This window comes from Mustela erminea, chromosome 11 (assembly GCF_009829155.1).
Source record: "Mustela erminea isolate mMusErm1 chromosome 11, mMusErm1.Pri, whole genome shotgun sequence".
Classification (NCBI taxonomy): Eukaryota; Metazoa; Chordata; class Mammalia; order Carnivora; family Mustelidae; genus Mustela; species Mustela erminea.
In genome coordinates this window covers 58,470,155-58,488,772 of record NC_045624.1, presented here as the reverse complement: position 1 = coordinate 58,488,772, position 18,618 = coordinate 58,470,155, and the positions used below count along the sequence as shown (strand labels likewise).

At 36.0% G+C, this 18,618-nt stretch overlaps 1 long non-coding RNA gene across 1 annotated transcript in view; it reads right to left on the bottom strand.

Moving 5' to 3' along the window:
- The window catches only part of LOC116569088, a 111,132-nt gene that overhangs the window by 56,419 nt on the left and 36,095 nt on the right, over positions 1-18,618 (bottom strand). The window contains exon 6 of the long non-coding RNA XR_004276848.1: positions 10,536-10,675. This is a non-coding gene — a long non-coding RNA (uncharacterized LOC116569088). The remainder of the gene's footprint in view (positions 1-10,535; positions 10,676-18,618) is intronic.

Genomic DNA, 18,618 nt, shown 5'->3' with positions numbered 1-18,618 from the left:
CCATTTAGCAGACTTTAAAAGTTGAGGTAGTAAAACAAATGGTTTGCCTAATGTTTCAACATTTATTTGAGAGTGTCATATTGGATTTTAGTTCATAGCCACGTGTTTGTTCCGGCATGTACTGTATAATCTATTACATAGTTTATGTCATGAACATAAATTTCATCATAGTGAGAGAAGCATCCCAGTCTGCCCTCTATAACAGATTGCTCTTCTGTAATCATCCAATTATGGGTAACCAGAAAGGCAATGAATACAGCATTCGATATTAAATGTGGACACATCCCCCATAAATTTATTTAAAAAGTGAGGTTAAGAGTTGGTTCAAGTTCAGGAGTGGCTGACTTATGGAAACTCGTGGATTCAAGCCCAAATTAGGATCTTAAAGGAAGCATAATACACTATGAAACAGAGAATGGGGGTTTGTGGTGGCAAAGTTGTAGCTCGTACCAATTTGGTGACTCCTGACAAATCACAAAGAAGCATTTTTTGTTGTTGTTGTTGTTTTTTAATTCAAGATTTTCTTCTTGTGGGCTATTTCTCATAGATTTATCCCTTTATTTTTATTTGTTTTTTTAAATTCATGGATATTCAAAATTCCACTCTTCATCCCCCCACCCCCCAAGGAAAGTTCCAGCCTCAGAGTTGTTAAAGTCAAAACAATTGTTGTTAAAATGGAAAATAGAGGCAATTTGTATCATTGGCCCACCACAGCTTGGCTCAGGTCTTCCAGCCTCTGCTCTTGTGAGAATGAAGCCAGACCACACACTGAGGCTGAATTATAACACTTCAAAAAGAAGAAAAACACTAATGGAAAAAGTCAAATGGGTTTCCAAATAGGAGGTGGTAGACAGTGAAGAAACAGCTCTCAAATAAGCTAAACTCTGAATCTGAGGCCCCAACACGCAATCATGAACTTGCATTCCTACTCTTCTGTGGCTGTAGGACAGGAAATGTCCATTCAACTGCATATTGTACTAGTCCTGCCAGCTTGAGTGGAAATGCATTTTTAGAGCATTTTATCTCAATCCCCAGTTTCTGCAAATGAGTCCTGTCATTTATGAAAATAAAAATGAGAGCTGCACGGACTATTTTCTTCCATAAAACTATTTCAGCAAGTGAATAAATAAATTAGGGAGTGAAATATTGGCAAAAAGACCTTAAGCTGTTAGTGACAGAGAAACATAACATACTCTCTTGGGCAAAAAGCAGCATCCTAAGTCCTAGAATCCAAGTAAGTGTTGATAAATTGTGGAAAGGGAAGGGATTGAAGATGTGTTTGGGGGATAACTCAGGAAAGGTGCTGATTCCTTCTGGAATGTTTTCCATCTCTATCTCTAGTCTAGGCACTTAGGATACAGTAGTGAACAGAAGAAAATACTGTCCCTTCCTTCAGATATACATATTTAAATTCAAAAACACCCTCACAGATGCAAGATTAGAACTGCTGTGAGGACTACTACCACAGGAGATATGTGTTAACGTGGGGACAGAGAAAATGTATGAATTGACTAGAAGAGCAGGGGATGCTTTCCCCAAGAAATATGATGGAATTGACCTGTACTGTCTGCAGATCGATCTCAGAATCATGAGGGAAGTTCATACCCTGAACACAGCCAGGCGGAGAGGGCTTCCCAACATTATCATCTGGTTAGACCTGGAAAGATTAGGGTCATTTGGCCAGACATATATGTTTCCATGGCTCTTTTACAAATATTATGCAAACTTCTCAAAATTTGGACCTCACTTGGCATTTAAGGAATCTTTGGGGAATAGCACAAATAGGAGCTTCAGAGATGCTTTAAATCTAATCAGAAGAAATAAAAGGGAAAAATAGAGGAAAGAAGAATAGGGAAGAAAATGGACATTTTTAAGTGCCAAATAGAAACTGGATGCTGTATATAAGTTATCTTATTTAATCTCCCCCCCAATATTAAGGCCATACAGAATAGTTATCTCCATTTTATAGATGTGGAAACTGAGGCTTTCAAGTGTTGAGTAATTTAGTGACTATCACAAATTTGAATGCAGGATTCTGGCTTCAGACATATGCTTTTATTTTTTCTCATATAGAGTGTTTCTTCTCTAGATAAATCTTACAAGGCCTTAGAAGTGGTCAAGATGTGTGCATCTAAATTCTGCTTCTAATCCAACTTAATAAAAAAGAGAATGCCCTGGAGAATTCAACCCAATTACATTATCCCAAGAAATTCCACAGATCTTGGTATATAATTGATAACCATCATTTCTGTCAACCTCGTCATACCCTGAACTTTCCATGTGAAAACAGACTCTGTCCTCCCCTCACTGCAGAGAGGTTCATAACCCAGGCTGGAATAAGAATGCATTTCTACCTTGCAGGCATAGTGTTTGTCAGTGCAGCAGACATTATAGCTTGTTTTCCCCAATGCTCAAATATAGTCTTTCCCCTCCTCTGTCAGAGGTTGGAAAAGATAAAATAATCCATCTCCCAGATCTCATGAGGCTAAGAGTGACCCTGTGGCCCTTTTCTGGTCAATGAGATATGATTGCTGAATAGTACTTCTGGGATATATTTTGCTTCCCTGATAAGAATGAAGAGGCACAGTTGGCTGCCCTTTTGCCAGTTTGCTCTCTTCTAGCCAATAGTCAGATGTATTACCTGGAGATGCAGTATCCATTCAGTAACCATAATGCAGTGAGTATGAGGACATAAGCCAACAAGAAAGATGTCAGAACAGAAAAATGGAAAGAGCTTGGGTTTTGAGTCCCTTTGCTGTCTATTGCCTGTTTGCCTTAGTTTTGTTATTGGAGGAAAAATAATCCTCCAACTATTTAAGCCACTATTATAAAGCCACTATTATCTTCTGTTTTACTGACAAAGCTCTGCTGACAGATAAAGTCAGAGTCACATATATAAGAGAAGCCAGGCAAGGGTGTCTGGGTGGTGTCTGCCTCCCATTCAGCTCATGATCCATATCCTGGGATGGAGACCAGTATCAGGCTCCCTGCTCAGCAGAGAGCCTGCTTCTTCCTCTCCTGCTACCGCTGCTTGTGCTCTCTCTCTCTCTTTGTCAAATCAATCAATCAATCAATCTTTAAAAAGAAGAAGAAGAAGAAGAAGAAGAAGAAGAAGAAGAAGAAGAAGAAGAAGAAGAAGCAGCAGCAGCCAGATCAATTAAAATCCTTTCTTGAGGTTTTTTCACTTGAGCTAGAAAAGTGATATTCTTTTTAATGTTTTATCTGAAGAAAGTGGTCACATCTTTGCAGTTGTGACCACCTGCAGAAACAAGATAAACCCTCCAACAAAATTTAGTGTAGATGTTTAGACTGATGATTCTCCATATACACCAAGAGGATATGAAAAAATTGAAGATAAGTCTGACCAAAGATGTACTCTCCCTGTACAAAACCTATAAAATAGTACTGGATACAATCAAAGAAGACCTAAGAAAATGAAGAGACCTACACTGAACAGGGGTTGGAGAACTCATACTGTGATATGTAAATTCTCCTCACATTAATTTATATATCCAAAAAAGTTACCACCAAAATCTTAGGAGCCTATTTTTATAAAAAGTGTCAAACTGATTAAAAACTTTATATAGAAATGATCTACAATATCCAAAACAACTTTTGAAGAGAATGAAATAGTTGGAGGACTAACACTTGATTTCAAGGCTTATTAAATTTTTACTAATCAAGACAGTACAGCACTGGCATCAAAATAAGCAAGTAGATTAACTAAAAATAATAGGGAGTCCAGTCACACATAGAGGGACAACCCATTTTTGGCAAAAATGCAAAAGCAAGGCAATGGGGAAAGGAAACACAAGTGGTGCTGGAATAATTGGTTATCATTATGCAAAATGTAAATGTCATTCTTTATGTTGCCTCATATATATGAATTAATATTATATGGATCACAGACCTGGATGTGGACCCAAAAATACAGCATTAGGAAAAGGAAACAGAAGAAAAGCTTTATGATATAGGATTAGGCAAATATGTCTTAGATATGACACTATAACAGTGGATGGTTACTAACGTTTCATTGCGATTTTAATTCTCATATCCCTAATGCCTTATGATGTAGAGTATCTTTTCTTGGACTTGTTATTTTAGCCCTTCAGTGAAATGTCTATTCAAACCCTCAGTCCATTATGTTTTATTTTGTCTTATTGTTATATGTTATTTATCTATTCTAGATTTAAGACATTTATCAGATCATGGTATTGAAAATATTTTTCTGGCTTGTGGTTTATCTTTTCATTTTTTAAAATAATTTTCTTCTAAAAGTAAAAACTTTCAATTTGATATTCTTTGGTGATACTTTTTAATAGATTGGCTTTGCATAGCCTAAGAAATCTTTGCCTAACATCAGGTTATGATTTTCTATTATGTTTTCAGATGTTGTAGAGTTTTAGCTCTCATCTAGGTTCTATTCTTTTTGAAGGGTGAAGTAATGGTTCAGGTGTTTTTGTTTTTGCTTTCTGCATGCATATTCAGTTGTTTCAGCATTTGTTGTTGAAAAGTCTGTCGTTCAACTTTTAACTTATCTAAACACTTTGACAAACATTAACTGTTCATATATGTGCATCTGGACTCCCTCTACTGTTTCACTGACCTATTAGGTTATCCTCAATACCAATACCATGATATCTTGATTATTGTAGCTTCATTAAATTCCTGAATTCTGGGAGTATGTTAACTTGAGTTTTTATAGCTACTTCTAATTTAATCAACATGCTCTATGTCCTTTGAATTGCCCTCTAAGTTTTAGAGTAGTGGTGTGTTCCTTTCTAAAGAAAAAACTCTCCCTTTGCACAGCTCCCTTTTCTTTCTTATTCTGACCCACAAATTCCAGCCACCTTGACTTCCCCAAACTCCAATGTCTGTTCAAAATCACATATACACATAGTGTTTTTTCTTCTAAAAAAATTTGGGGTACAACTTCTTCTAATAGATCAAAATACACTCTAAATCTAGCACAGGGCTTTGTTCTAGTTTTCAGCCTGAGCAAAGTCTCTCCACTTTCTTTTTCTTTATTCTCCCAACCAACTTATCTTATCAACTCCTTTTTTTAGAAATTAAAAAAATTTTTTTTCATCTTTACAGTCATATTCCATACCTTTATTGTGTTTAACCTTAACCAGCTGAGCCACCCAGGCGTCCCTGTGTTTAACCTTATATATGTTTTTCATTCTTAAAAATTTTGGGAGGTAGTTTCTTCTAAGAGACCAAAATACTCCCCAAATTAAGTGGGTGACTCTGATCGAATCACCAGTCTAATAGATATATTTTTATTTTTTAAATTTTTCTTTTGTTTTCTTTTTAAAATTTTTTTTTCTGAACTTCTTTTTACCCTCTTTCTTCCCCCCACAATTTGGGGTCTCTTCTGATTTGGTTAAAGCACATTTTCCTGGGGTCTTTCCACCCTTTTAGTATTTTATTCACTCCTTAATATATTCTTATCTGGATAAAATGACAAAGTGAAAAAACTCACCACAAAAAAAAGAACAAGCGGCAGTACCAAAGGCTAGGGAACTAATCAATATGGACACTGGTAATATGTCAAATTTAGAGCTCAGAATGATGATTTTTAAGGTGCTAGCCGGGCTTGAAAAAGGCATGGAAGAAATTAGAGAAACCCTCTCTGGAGAGATAAAAGCCCTTTCTGGAGAAATAAAAGAACAAAAATCTTACCAAAATAAAAAAAAGCTATTAATGAGGTGCAATAAAAAATGGAGGCTCAAACTGCTAGGATAAATGAGGCAGAAGAGAGAATTAGCGATAAATGATAGAGAATAAAGAAGCTGAGCAAAAGAGCGGCAAATAACTACTGGACCACGAGGGGAGAATTTGAGAGATAAGTGATACCACAGGACGAAACAACATTAGAATAATTGAAATTCCAGAAGAAAGAAAGAGAGAGGGGAGCAGAAGGTATATTGAAGAGAATTATTGGAGAGAATTTCCCTAATATGGCAAAGGGAACAAGCATCAAAATCCAGGAGGTGCAGAGAATCCCCCTCAAAATTAATAAGAATAGATCCACACCTCGTCATCTAATAATAAAATTTACAAGTCTTAGCAAGAAAGAGAAAAATCCTGAAAGCAGCCCAGGACAAGAAGTCTCTAATGTACAATGGTAAAAATATTAGTTTGGCAGCAGACTTATCCACAGCGACCTGGCAGACCAGAAGGGACTGGCATGAAATATTCAGAGCACTAAATGAGAAAAACATGCAGCCAAGAATACTATATCCAGCTAGGCTATCATTGAAAATAGAAGGAGAGATACAAAGCTTCCAGGACAAACAAAAACTGAAAGAATTTGCAAATACCAAACCAGCTCTACAGGAAATATTGAAAGGGGTCCTCTAAGCAAAGAAGAGCCTAAAAGTCATAGATCAGTAAGGAACAGAGACAATATACAGTAACAGTCACCTTACAGGCAATACAATGGCACTAAATTCATATCTCTCAATAGTTACCCTGAATGTTAATGGGCTAAATGCCGCAATCAAAAGACACAGGGTATCAGAATGGATAAAAAAACAAAACCCATCTATATGTTGCCTACAAGAAACTCATTTTAAACCCGAAGACACCTCCAGATTTAAAGTGAGGGGGTGGAAAAGAATTTACCATGCTAATGGACATCAGAAGAAAGCAGGAGTGGCAATCCTTATATCAGATCAATTAGATTTTAAGCCAAAGACTATAATAAGAGATGAGGAAGGACACTATATCATACTCAAAGGATCTGTGCAACAAGAAGATCTAACAATTTTAAATATCTATGCCCCTAACGTGGGAGCAGCTAACTATATAAACCAATTAATAACAAAATCAAAGAAACACATTAACAATAATACAATAATAGTAGGGGACTTTAACACTCCCTTCACTGAAATGGACAGATCATCCAAGCAAAAGATCAACAAGGAAATAAAGGCCTTAAATGACACACTGGACAAGAAGGACATCACAGATATATTCAGAACATTTCATCCCAAACCAACAGAATACACATTCTTCTCTAGTGCACATGGAACATTCTCCAGAATAGGTCACATCCTCAGTCCTAAATCAGGCCTCAACTGATATCAAAAGATTGGGATCATTCCCTGCATATTTTCAGACCACAATTCTCTGAAGCTAGAACTCAATCACAAGAGGAAATTTGGAAAGAACCCAAATATATGGAGACTAAACAGCATCCTTTTAAAGAATGAATGGGTCAACCAGGAAATTAAAGAAGAACTGAAAAAAAATCATGGAAACAAATGATAATGAAAACACAAGAGTTCAAAATCTGTGGGACACAACAAAGGCAGACCTGAGAGGAAAATATACAGCAGTACAAGCCTTTCTCAAGAAACAAGAAAGGTCTCAGGTACATAACCTAACCCTACACCTAAAGGAGCTGGAGAAAGAATAAGAAAGAAACCCTAAGCCCAGCAGGAGAAGATTAGAGCAGAAATCAATGAAATAGAAACCAAAAAAACAATAGAACAAATCAATGAAAGTAGGAGCTGGTTCTTTGAACGAATTAATAAGACTGATAAACCCCTGGCCAGACTTATCAAAAGAAAAGAGAAAAGACCCAAATAAATAAAATCATGAATGAAAGAGGAGAGATCACAACCAACACCAAAGAAATACAAACAATTATAAGAACATATTATGAGCAACTCTATGTCAGCAAATTTGACAATCTGGAAGAAATGGATGCATTCATAGAGACATATAAACTTCCATAACTGAACCAGGAAGAAATAGAAAACCTGAACAGACCCATAACCAGTAAGGAGATTGAAGCAATCGTGAAAAATCTCCAAACAAACAAGAGCCCAGGGCCAGACAGTTTCCCAGGGGAATTCTACCAAACATTTAAAGAAGAATTAATACCTATTCTCATTTTATGAGACTCATTTATGAGACCAGCATCACCTTGATCCCAAAACCAGACAAGGATCCCACAAAAAAGAGAACTACCAACCAATATCCTTGAAGAACACAGATGCGAAAATTCTCACCAAAATACTAGCGAATAGGATCCAGCAGTACATGCAAAGGATTATTCACCACGACCAAGTGGGATTTATTCCAGGGCTGCAAGGCTGGTTCAACATCCACAAATCAATCAATGTGATACAACACATTAATAAAAGAAAGAACAAGAACCATATGATACTCTCAATAGATGCTGAAAAAGCATTTGACAAAGTACAGCATCCCTTCCTGATCAAAACTCTTCAAAGTGTAGGGATAGAGGGCACATACCTAAATATCATCAAAGCGATTTATGAAAAACCCACTGCAAATATCATTCTCAATGGAGAAAACCTGAGAGCTTCTCTGCTGAGGTCAGGAACATGGCCATTATCACCACTGCTATTTAACAAAATACTAGAAGTTCTAGCCTCAGCAATCAGACAACACAAAGAAATTAAAGGCATCCAAATCAGCAAAGAAGAAGTCAAACTCTCACTCTCTGCAGATGATATGATACTATATATGGAAAACCCAAAAGACTCCACTCCAAATCTGCTAGAACTTGTACAGGAATTCAGTAAAGTGTCAGGATATAAAATCAATGCACAGAAATCAGTTGCATTTCTCTACACCAACAACAAGACAGAAGAAAGAGAAATTAAGGAGTCAATCCCATTTATAATTGCACCCAAAACCATAAGATACCTAGGAATAAACCTAAGCATAGAGGCAGAGAATCTATACTCAGAAAATTACAAAGTACTCATGAAAGAAGTTGAGGAAGACACAAAGAAATGGAGAAATGTTCCATGCTCCTGGATTGGAAGAACAAATATTGTGAAAATGTCTATGCTACCTAAGGCAATCTACACATTTAATGCAATCCCTATCAAAATCCCATCCATTTTTTTTTTTAAAGAAATGGAAGAAATAATCCCCAAAATTATATGGAACCAGAACAGACCTCGAATAGGCAGAGGAATGTTGAAAAAGAAAACCAAAGTTGGTGGCATCTGATCCCAGACTTCAAACTCTATTACAAAGCTGTCATCATCAAGACAGTATGGTACCGGCACAAAAACAGATGCTTAGATCAATGGAACAGATTAGAGAATCCAGAAATAGACTCTCAACTCTATGGTCAACTAATCTTCGACAAAACAGGAAAGAATATCCAATTGAAAAAGGACAATCTCTTCAACAAATAGTGTTCAGAAAATTGCACAGCGAAATGCAGAAAAAATGAAACTGGACCCTTTCCTTACACCACACATGAAAATAGACTCAAAATGGATGAATGACTGCAATGTGAGGAAGGCATCCATAAAAATCCTTGAGGAAAACACAGGCAGCAACCACTTCAACCTCAATCGCAGCAACATCTTCCTAGGAATGTCACCAAAGCCAAGGGAAGTAAGAGCAAAAATGAACTATTGGGACTTCATCAAGATCAAAAGCTTTTGTACGGCAAAGGAAACAGTTAACAAAACCAAAAGACAACTGACAGAATGGGAGAAAATATTCGCAAACGACATAACAGATAAAGGGCTAGGATCCAAAATGTATAAAGAGCTTATCATACTCAACACCCAAAGAACAAATAATCCAATCAAGAAATGGGCAGAGGACATGAACAGACATTTCTGCAAAGAAGACATCCAGATGGCCAACAGACACATGAAAAAGGGTTCCACATCACTGGGCACCAGGGAAATACAAATCAAAACCACAGTGAGATACCACCCCACACCAGTCAGAATGGCTAAAATTAACAAGTCAGGAAATGACAGATGCTGGCGAGGATGCGGAGAAAGGGAAACCCTCCTACACTCTTGGTGGGAATGAAAGCTGGTGCAACCACTCTGGAAAACAGCATGCAGGTGCCTCAAAAAGTTGAAAATAGAGCTACCGTACGACCCAGCAATTGCACTACTGAGTATTTACCCTAAAGATACAAACGTGGTGCTCCGAAGGAGCACGTGCACCTGAATGTGTATAGCAGCAATGTCCACAATAGCCAAACTATGGAAAGAACCTACATGTCCATCAAGAGATGAATGGATAAAGAAGATGTGTTATATATACACAATGGAATACTATGCAGCCATCCAAGAAACGAAATCTGCCATTTGCAATGACATGGATGGAACTAGAGGGTATTATGCTGAGCAAAATAAGTCAATCAGAGAAAGACAATTATCATATGCTCTCTCTTATATGAGGAATTTGAGAGGCAGAGTGGGGGGTTTGGGTAGGAAGGAAAAAGTGAAACAAGATGGGATTGGGAGGGAGACAAACCATAAGAGACTCTTAATCTCACAAAAGAAACTGAGGGTTGCTGGGAGAAAGGGGATTATGGACAGGGAGGTTGGCTTATGGACATTGGAGAGGGTATATGCTACGGTAAGTGCTGTGAAGTGTGTAAGACTGATGATTCACAGACCTGTACTCCTGGGGCAAATAATACATTATATGTTAATAAAAATAATTAATAAAAAGAAAAAAAAAGAAAGCGCCTCTAGAGAGAAAGCCACAAAGATAACATAACTCACCACATTTGTTTACCTTCTCTGAATATCAAGATAATAGCTCCAGAATGATGGTTGTCCAATATCTGCAAAGAGTTGTTTTTACTATTCCGCCCAGTTTCCTAGTTGTTTATGGCAGGAATGTAAGTCTCATCTTGGTTTTCCTAGAAAGCATAGTTACTTTTGTTAGTTTTCAGTGATAATTTATATGTTGAAAGATTACTAATATGGCTTACCAAAAAAATGTTGTTTCCTTTTTTGTCTGTTCTTTTATGAATATACCAGATTCTCATCTAATTGCAAGAATTAAATCTGAGAAAAAATATGCTTGGTTAAATGGTGCTCCTTAAACATTTTGCTTTAATATTTTCTAAAATAATTTTGAGAAAGTATACATACACACACACACACACACATACATGCACACACATATGTTTGCAATTCTCAAGTTAACATGTAAATATGTGATCAAATGTTCAAATACATTTTGCAAGAGATATGATATCTAGTATACTGCAAAAATTGGCAGTAAAACCATCTCCCTACTATATGCAATGTTTAATGTCTTAATAAATGTCATGGCATGTCCTCTGTTTTTTGAAATTGTGTACTAGCTCCTTTTTAACTTAATTTCCACCAAGGACTATTTTGTCATTATGTACTACATTCTTAGTCTTAAATTATTTCATTGGTTTCTGTATTATACCTCTCTGCCACAATAATAGGCATTGAAATCACAAGTTTTTTCTTCATTTCCTAGGACACAATGCTCAAAATTTCAAAAAGTGTTTTCTTCTATATATTATCATGATTATTGATATTACTACACATTTTGTTAAGCAATTATTAAACTTCTAAAGTTTAGTTTTCATGAAATGCATTTCATAATGAGATGGATAGAGACTTTTTCTTTTTCTTTTTTTTTAGTTAGTTCATCCTTGTGTCCTTAGATGAATATATTTTATTGCTAGAATAAGATAGGTTTCAATACCTATTAGCTACCAACCTTTCATTTTTATAGATCTAAGTCCTAAGGGGATCATGTACTCATAAATAAGAAAAATGGAATGAAGGGAGTTTTATTTTCCTCATATCATTCAAATCCTTGTAAACCCTCTGTGTTATATGCCAAAAATGACATGGTGATTTATCATTAAAAGTTATTTTTGATGATCCATACATCGATAACAGTCTACTCCAATGTTACTTGTTTCAAAGAATCTGAAGCCATCCAATGTGCAAAATAAAAGTGTTAATCAGTAGTGTCACTCATTTTTACTAATATTTAGAATATTTAGAATTGTCCCTTTTTATAGCTCTCTGAAGGTTTGAACACCACAGGTTATGAATAAAAGATTCAAACTTTCTTCATAAAGCAGAAAAATAGTTATGAATTCCTTGGCTGGAGGCACTTTCTTAGGTAGTTGACTCTTAAGAAAAGAACATAGATGGAAATTAAAGATCAGGAAATTTGCCCTGTTTTTTAAGCTATCCATGTCCATGTATTTCTTGGAAAATCTCTGTGCACCCCATGGGGTCACTAGTCCAGGCTGAAGGATCACAGACATAGAGGACTGGTTGTGGCTATCTACTGTGACTGGTTCTAGACATTGTGCAATATAGAGCTTAAGACATAAAATGCTGCTTTCTGTAAGACTATACTTTATTTGGAAACACAAGATCACACACTTAACCTCCACATAAATATACTACTCTACTTTTTACATATGAGGCAAAGGAACTTCAGAAAGGTGAGGTAGTATGTCCAGTTTCACAGGTAATAGCATGGTAGTGGACTTGGAACTCAAACCTGGACTCCTATTATCCCAAAGTCCATGTTCCTTTTATAAGTACTGCCTTCTCAATGGCCAGAAAAATAATAAAATTTAACAAACTCCATAAATGGAAGCTACTGGGTAAATATCTATTCTTCAGAAGTCTACATAAAGAAAGAGAATGTGGGGGAAAATGGTCTTGAAGGATGAGGAGGACATAACAGGTAAAAACAAAGAGCCAGGTAAGCAGGGGAATGGTACAGAGCAGTCCAGAATGTGAAGGTAAGTGAAGGTGAAGGAGAAAAAAAACAACTAGCTAATGAGTCTACTTGGAAAGCAGAGAAAGTTATACATTGCTATGGAGTCAGGCATAGAAAAAATCTTAAAATGATGATTCTATCCATGAGAATGAAGAGTCATTGATGAGTTTTGAACAGGTGACATGGTAAAAGTCATGTATGAGGAAGAATTACCCAGTAGCAGCCTCAGCATAGTTTGAAAATGGCTTTGACAAGACTCCCTAAGTAGGCTGTTGTAATAATTCGGATGTGAGCTTATAATGGAATGGACTACAGTGTTAAGCTGTGGGAATATAAAGAAAAAGACAAATAACAGAGACAATATAAAGAAGGAAATCACAGGCTGGGATAGACAGTTCATGTGGGGAATAGAGAACTATCAGGCAAAAACAACTGTCTTGGATCACACAGAGCCTTTAATGCAAGCCCAGGGCCTTGGATATTATAGAAGGTGAAGAGCCAAAAATGTTTTTGAGCATGAGAGTAAGAATGTTTAGAGGATATTAATAATGAAATGAATATTTTATCTCATTCTGTAACAAAAACATTGTTATAATTATGAAAACCCAAGGATCTAAAATCTCAGTTCCATATAAATTAGGAATTCTGTTCCTCAAGGGTAATGTGAAGTTACTTATTTGTTACTTATTAGATTACAGCCAGATTAGTCTGTTCCTACTATATAATGTTTAAAAGAAAGTTAAAGTAGAAATTTAGTGAGATTTTTGGATTGCTTGGAAATGGCTTCTATCAGGAGACAAAGAGGATATATACAATGTGGGGCAGAGTCACCCTATCCAGATAGTAAAAGCTGTTTAAGGAAGGGCTGCTATTCTCACCACCACCACACACCATGCCTAGGAGGCCTGGCTGCTGGGGATAGTCCTTACTACCAGAAACAGAGGCTGACAGGAGTACTAGAAGAGAATTGAAAGTATATCTTGCAGGCCAGGCCAAGTAAAAGAGGAGACTTTTAGCAAGATTCCAAAAGAATTTATCTGGAAGTCCCATGAAAGAATCAGAATTTGAAGGAAGGGTGGTCCTGGCAAGATTATACAAGGCTAGCTGCCTTCTTCAGTGTCCATTTGGCTTAGAAAATTCATGCTGAGCATATGGGCTGCTTTCCCTTTTCCTCCTCGACCCCCTTTTACCCTCACTCTTTCTCCCTCCCTTTCTCTCTCTCTCTTTCATTTTTACTCTCCAGTTCTTTTTCCCCTAGCTACAAAGGTATAGTCTGAAGACTGGATAATCCTCTCTAGAAGCAGATATCTAACTGATGAATGACATAGTAGTCTCCTCAAAAAATTGGAGGGAAGGGGCACATTATTCACCTCCTACACCCTAGAGAAAGGAAGGAATTGTTAAAAATTCTCCACTGATTCAATGAATCATTACTTCATTGATTTTTTCCCCCTCTTTCTATGCCTCTTCCTTATCCTTATAGGGGAGGAAGTGATGAAATGGTATTTGGGAATAACGGAGCTAATTTGGTAGCAGAACTAATTTGATTATCTTCCTAAGAAGGTTGTAAAAAGATATGATCCCTAAAATTTTAATGCTTTTTAAATTTCTGGTGACTTTTTATTTAGATTTAATTTTAATTTCAAACATTCTCAAAAACTGAAAGAATATCAGAAGAAAACTCCCATCTGTTCACATTCACCATTATGTTTTACATTTTATTTCATCATTCTATCTATCTATCTATCTATCTACTTACCTACCTACCTATCTACTTACCTAATCTATCATCTGAAAGTTGGAGACAGTGAATCCCATTACCCATAAATACTACACTGGGTATTTTCTAAGACATCTGGTTCTTTTTGGAATGTGCCAGGGCCAGCAATGTGTCCCTAATTTTCCATTCTAGTGACACAATACAGAGCAAATAAAGAGTTACACTTAATATTCTATTATAAAAGCATTCCATGAAACAGAGTTTCTTAGAAAGCAAACTGATAAATATTAACAGGACACAGATTCATCGTCATTATATAACAACTGCTTATTAAGATTTCAAAATACACTCCACAAAGTATTAGTCATTTTATATATAATTTATTATTCTCACTGTGCTTTTAAAACCATGCTATTCTTCACAATAAACTTATAATGGAGCCTCTCTTTGAACAAAATAGCCACACAATATTAGCTAAGGAAACCTAGAAACTCTTATTGGTTAATATTTGACTAGTAGTGCATGTTCCTTTATATTAGAAAGGATGAATGTTATATCCTTATTAAGACAAAGGAATGGTACCATTAAGACATTAAATGCTAAGAACATGCACAAATTCTAGAAGACTATAAAATATAGAACTTTAAGCTCTTATGGAAAACTCTTGGGGGCATAGAGTTTGGGTGGCTTTGATTTTATATTACCTTTACACTATTCTACCCTTCTTCAGGGGGTAGCAGAGTAACTCATTATTCTTGAACCTGAGAGTTGACTACTTGTTCACTTCTCTCCTGATGGCCCTATGTTCCTTTTCATTCCTTTCTTCTGTATTTTTTCTTTTACTACTCAGGAAAGTCCACTGAAGGCCTTTGGGTCTAGCTGGCATAGGAGAAGAAAGAACAATACAGGATCAAACAGCTACAAAAATGTTTGATCTTTTTAATAGCCTAGGGTAAATCCTTCTTAGAATAACTTTCATAATAAGTCCTTTCAGTTCTTTTCTCACTTTTTGGTGTCATTAATGTAAAAAAAAAAAAAGGTTCATTTAACATCTTCTATACATCATGCATTCCTCTGTTAATTTATCTTTAAAATCATGCTCCAAGAAGCAATGTAATCAATACCAAGAAAAGCTTTCTATTTAAAAAATCTGTGACTAGATCCACAAAAAATTGCTAGAACTGATCCTTGAGTTCAAAAAAGTCACAGGATACAAAATCAATGTAGAGACATCTGTTGCATTTCTATATACCAATAATGAAACAGCAGAAAGAGAAAGCAAGGAATTGGTCCAACTTACAATTGTACCAAAACCCATAAGATATCTAGGAATAAAACTAACCAAAGAGGTTAAGATCTGTACTCTGAAAGCTATAAAATATTGATGAAAAAAATTGTAGATGACTTAAAAAATGGAAAAACATTCCATGTTCATGGATTGGAAGAACAAATACTGTTTGTTTGTGTATATTACCCAAAGCAATATAATCATTTAATGTAATCCCTATCAAAATACCAACACCATTTTTCACAAAGCTAGAACAAAAAAATCCTAAAATTTGTATGGAACCACAAAAGACAACGAATAGCCAAAAAGATCTTGAAAAAGAAAAGAAGGGCGCCTGGGTGGCTCAGTGGGTTAAGCCACTGCTTCGGCTCAGGTAATGATCTCAGGGTCCTGGGATCGAGTCCCGCACTGGGCTCTCTGCTCAGCAGGGAGCCTGCTTCCTCCTCTCTCTCTCTGCCTGCCTCTCTGCCTACTTGTGATCTCTCTCTGTCAGATAAATAAATAAAATCTTAAAAAAGAAGAAGAAGAAGAAGAAGAAAACCTGGAGGCATCACAATTCCAGACTTCAAGCTGTACTACAAAGCTGTAGTCATCAACGTGGTATAGTGTGGACACAGAAACAGACACATATATCAATGGATCAGAATAGAAAACCCAGAAATAGACCCACAACTATATGGCCAACTAATCTTCAACAAAGCAGGAAGGAATATCCAATGGAAAAAAGACAGTCTCTTCAACAAATGGTATTGGGAAAACTAGACACCTACCCGCAAAAGAATGAAACTGGAACACTCTCTTACACCATACACAAAAATAAATTCAAAATGGATGAAAGACCTAAATGTGAGACAGGAAACCACCAAAATCTGGGAAGAGAACACAGGTAGTAACCTCTTTGACATCTGCCATAGCAATGTTTTACTAGACTCATCTCCAGAGGCAAAGGAAGCAAAAGCAAAAATAAACTATTGGGACGTCATCAAGATTAAAAGTTTCTGCACTGTGAAGGAAAGAAACAACAAAATTAAAAGGCAACCTACAGAATGGGAGAAGATTTTTGTAAATGACATACCTAATAAAAGTCTAGTAACTAAAATCTATGAAGAACTTATCAAACTCAATGCCCCAAAACCAAATAATCCAGTTAAGAAATGGGCAGAAGACATGAATAGACATTTTTGCAAAGAATACACCCAGATGGCTAACAGACACATGAAACGATGCTCAACACCACTCATCATGAGGGAAATACAAATCAAAACTACAGTGAGCTATTACCTCACAGTGTCAGAATGGCTAAAATTAACAACACAGGAAACAGCAGATGTTGGTGAGGATGCCGAGAAAGGGAAGCCCTCTGACAGTGTTGGTGGGAATGCAAGTTGGTGCAGTCACACTGGAAAACAGTATGGAGGTTTCTCAAATAGTTAAAAATAGAACTCTCTATGATCTAGCAATTGCACTTACAGGTATTTACCCAAATGATACAAAAATACTAATCTGAAGGGACACAAGCACCCTGATACTTATAGTAGTGTGTGTGTGTGTGTGTGTGTGTGTGTGTATACACACTTATATATGTATAGTGTAGATATATATAGATCAATACAGATCAATATAATTCTATATATATCATAATTATACATAAAATTCTTTTTTGTGGCTGGAGTGATATATATATCCAGCCATAAAAAAAAGAATGAAATCTTGCTATTTGCCATGATATGAATAGAACTAGAGTGTATAATACTAATTGAAATAAGTTAGCCAGAGAAAGATAAACACCATATGATTTCACTCATATGTGGAATTTAAGAAACAAAACAGATGAACATACGGGAAGGGGGAAAAAAAGAGAGGGAGGTAAACCACACAAAACTACTGAATGTTAACTGTAGAGAACACATGGAGAGTTGGTGGAAGGGAAGTAGGCAGGGGATGGGCTAAGTGGATGATGGGTATTAAGGAGGGCGTTTGTTGTGATGAGCACTGGGTGTTATATGGAAGTGATGAACCATGAAATCCTACTCCTGGAGCCAATAGGTAACACTATATGTTAACTAAAATTTAAATAAAGACTTAAAAATATCTGTGACTAGAATATAAATATTATAGATTAAGAAATAAGAGATTAGAATACAAAACACAATAAGATAATAGACTATAAATAATATAAAATAATAAAAAAGAATGATTTTCTATTGGGGTCCATCTTATAAAATACTCATTTTTTTTTCCTATTATTATTTTGTATGACTTTGAGAAAAAAAGTTTTTCCGAAATTGTTTGAGATGCTTTTCATTCTCAACTCTCACTCTGCATCTACTCTTTCTGCTGCCCAGAACAGGTAGTAATGGCTGGAGCTCCAGCAACCATCTTGAATCATAAAGTCATCTTGAGAATAGAAATCTTGTGCTAAACATAGGAAGGCAAAGAAAAAAGGATCCTTGGTCCTTGATGACACTGTGAAATTTCCGTATCACCCTTGCTCTGCCTACCTTCAGAATTTTTTTATGTGAGCTAGAAATACAATTCTTTTATAAGCTACTTTAAAATCACATTTGGTCTTTCCCCATATAGAAATTAAACCAGGTTCCTAACTATAAGTACTTAAATATGTTAAATATGTAGCTGCTTGTACCTTGTTTCAGCATAAGCTCTACAGAGACATTAATGGCTATTAAACATGGTAGAATAGGATCTAATTTTTTTTTGTTTCAGATTGTGCTGGCTATAACTTGGAGGTAAATGGAAAAAAAAAAACAATACAGGAGGCAAAAACCATATTGGAGGTTATAATCATCTAAGAAAAAGATGATTTAAGTCAATCTAGAAAAGTTGTGGTTGGGATGGGGGAGAAATGAAAAGAATAAATACTTCAGATATAAAACCGTCAAGACTATAAGGCTGATTAGAAGCAAGATAATGGGGAGGGAATGGGCAAGTAAGAGAAACTCTCCAGTTTCTAAAACTGGTGGTGCAACTTTTAGCATAAGTGAACACTGAGAAGAGAAATGTCAGTGGGAAAGTTCAACTTTGCACATGTTGAGCTTGAGTTATT